The sequence below is a fragment of the Pinus tabuliformis genome, chromosome 1_1, assembly GCF_031772625.1.
Source record: "Pinus tabuliformis cultivar Carrire ecotype Pingquan chromosome 1_1, CPIR1, whole genome shotgun sequence".
Taxonomy (NCBI): Eukaryota; Viridiplantae; Streptophyta; class Pinopsida; order Pinales; family Pinaceae; genus Pinus; species Pinus tabuliformis.
Window position 1 is genome coordinate 835536875 of NC_142297.1, and position 3567 is coordinate 835540441.

Below are 3567 nucleotides of genomic sequence, written 5' to 3' on the forward strand. Positions count from 1 at the left end.
CATACATTCTCCACCATGCATCTACAACAAAATTACAAATAAAATTTTAAATAAACATAAAAAAAATGGAATTTGAAGAGACAATGAAATTTGAAACAAAGTTACAAACTAAAAAATACCTGGCATTTTAATCGTCCTATCAGTTACAGCCATGTCAAAGCCAAATGTGCCCCCTGCCATCCTATGTCTCAATTTCTTTAGATATCTCTGTACGTTATGCTGGAGATCACACCATCTTCTGGACACAGGATAAGAATCCATCCATGATCTCAGCATCAAATACAAACCCACATGCGTAAGAAAATGCGAGGTTCAGGAAAATCCCAACAGCATGAATCGGACGATGAAGTGTGTTGTTCCATCGCTCATCAATCACTCCCCATAGGAGGAGTTGTCTCTGAAACCCCTCATCTCCCTTATCATCATAGTAGGCCCGAATGGCTTCTTTAGCCCTGTCCATGGTCTCATACAAATAGCCCATTGCGGGCTTCTCACCATCAACTAACCGAAGAACCTTTACTAAAGGTTCAGTAATAGGGCACACCTCCTGCACTCCCGCCTAGAAGTCTTCCTGGTATGAAACTAGTCTGCATACGACCTCTCCCTCTGGTTTGCGACTCATTGGAAAAGCACGCCACTCCTCTGAAAGAAACATTCTCTTCACATCCCACATAGAATTCAAGAGGGATTGAAGAGATATGAAACTAGTGGCAAACTATGTAATGGCGAGGCGCACTAACTCTTTGTTGTTGGTGAATCTTCTCATCAAGCTAAGCACAGATGTATGGTTATATATAAATTTTGTAATGCTTTTGGATGACTCAACAATGTCTTTGACAAAGGGAATTTTCCCTATGTCCTCCAACATCAAATCAATAGTGTGCAGCACAAGGTGTCCAAAATAAAGTAGGATGCCTGTCCATAAGCATCCTACCAGTAGCAACATAATTTGCAGCATTCTCCATTATGACTTGGACAAGATTTTCTGCACCCACCTCCAAAATAAAAACATCTAGCAAATCACATAAAGTTCTTGCATCTTTGATTTGTGCAGATGCATCAATAGATTTGATAAACATAGTCCTCTTGGGACAACTAACCAAGAAGTTTATAAGGATTCTCCCCTTTTGGTCAGTCCAACCATCTGACATAACAGTGCATCCTGTTTGTGCCCATGATGCCCTAAAATCCTCCAATCTTTTGGTGCAGTCAAGCTTTTCATTTTGAAGAATTCGGCCTCTGAAATCATGATAAGAAGGGATCTTGTACCCTCGGCCAACAGTTGCAATAGCATCAATAGCAGGTTGGAAAAATGGATTATTCCTTACAATGCTGAAAGGAATAACACTCCAAAGGAGAAATTTTTGCAGCAACTTGTCAGCTTATTCTTTCTCAGTTCTTTTTAGCATTGAATTGATAGATGGTTGTGAACCAAGTGTGGATAGAGTAACAAAAAATGATGAGGCAGCTATCAGATTGGTTGATGCTACAGTAAAACGAATGTCACTTGCTTATTCAACTGACTTTGTAGTTGCCTCTTCACTTCTTCTTTGGCCTCTCTATTCTAGTCTAAACTTTCCAATGCTTTCATGGCTCTTTGGATGAGTTCAGGATTTGTATTGTTGCAAAGCCCTACATCAAATCCAAAGATTTCTGCAAGGTGATACTTCAATCTGTACACCCCCCCGGACATATGGCGCCCACACAATTTGCAAGTCAAGTTTAGTCTATCATTCGGAGCATTAGGTTCACCATATTCCCAGAAAAGGATCCAATTTCCTTGGCATGTTTGATTTTGAACTTTGAAGTTGAAAACTTGAATGGTATTCGGTGAACCTATGGGAAAATAAGGATTACAATTTAGTATTTACAAATTACAAACTTACAATTTAGTATTTTACTATTTATATTGTACAAAAACTAAAAAAAATTACATACAATTTAAGAAACCACATTCCAAACCCAACCAAAAAAAGTAAAAAAACAATACATTGGACAAATATCAAAAACCCCATTCCAAACCCAACCAAAAAAGCTAAAAAAAATTACATTGGACAAATGTCAAAAACACCATTCCAAACACAACAAAAAACATCGAAGAAAAACAAAAACAAAGTTTCAAAACAATGAAAACAAAAAGCATTGGTGCCCATATCGTTTTTATGGAGATGATTGGTCTCCTCCTTAGCACACTCTTTGATTTTCTCCTCCACGCAGTTGATTTAGGTCCAAAATGGAAAAATCTCCAAGCCTCTCCAACACTCCAAGTCTCCATAGCCCTCCACGCGCACTGTTGTCCAAATGAAATAAAACAAAATCATGTTTTTCCTTTTAAAATCACGCTGCCCCGACACCCCGCAATTTTTACTGAAAAATCGTGATTTTTTCGAAAAAATCGACTATAAAAATATAAACAAAACAGACAAAGAACAAAAAAAAAAAACCACAAGTACTAACCACGATTTTCTCATTTTGTTGAAAAATTCGCGATTAAACGATAAAATTGCGATAATATTGGGATTTTAACAACACTAGTGGTAACAAAGAAGAGAAATTCAAATTTGATAGCAACTCTTAATTGATGATGAGGTTTCCAAGTTACTAACTACATCCCTCCTCTGTGCATTTTGCCCTAGAAATTCTGCAAAATTAGGGTCCAATGATACCTTTGTATATCTCAATCCGAGATAAATATGTAAAAAGTGAAAGAGGTTATTGTAGATAAGTATGTTACTGAAATAAAACTCTTTTAGTTTCCCAAAATTCAGCTCCAGTGGTTCACAATATTCTCTGCAAAAAGATGTCAAAAACAGGACTTTGCATAGTCCGAAATATAGGCTCTGAAGATATACATTTATCTACTTTTTTGTAATACCTGTGTAAAAAGTGAGGTAGGTTTCTGTAGATTGGCCTTTTAGGACACAAACCTCCTCCAATTTCTCAAAATGCATCTTGGATTGGCCACAATAGTTTCTGCAAAATTATGGCTTAAACAGGAAATTTCTGGAAAATGTATCATTTATGCTCTGTTTTTTCATCTATTTTCACTTTGATTTTTCAATCTGATACACTTTCACTGATAATCTTTCATCTGATACACTTTTACTTTGATGACCTGTCAATATCCTTTACTGTCTTTTTACTTTTACTGTACATTTTACTTTTTATTGTGTATTCCAACAGTAAATTATTTAGTCTTTTGTATGTATCAACATATGGTAATGGATCAACTTTCTGTATGTTTGATCTGTTTGTATTTTGACTGTATGCTCTGTCTGGTTCCTTTGTTTTCACAGTCAATGTCTCTGTGTGAATCCTACTGCAACAACTGATTAAGTTTCTTCTATTTGTTAAATAACTTGGACAAATTAGTTACTGCATCCTCCGGTAAATATCGAGACTAATACACTGCAACCTTCACAAATACAATACTGCAGAAGAAAAATAATACTGGAAGAATAGATGCACACACACACAAATAACACTGTTATTTTTGGACCAATGTCCCCGGAAAAACCCAACTTGGGAAAACTGGTGCAACAACTGAGGGTTTTATTATTATGCAGT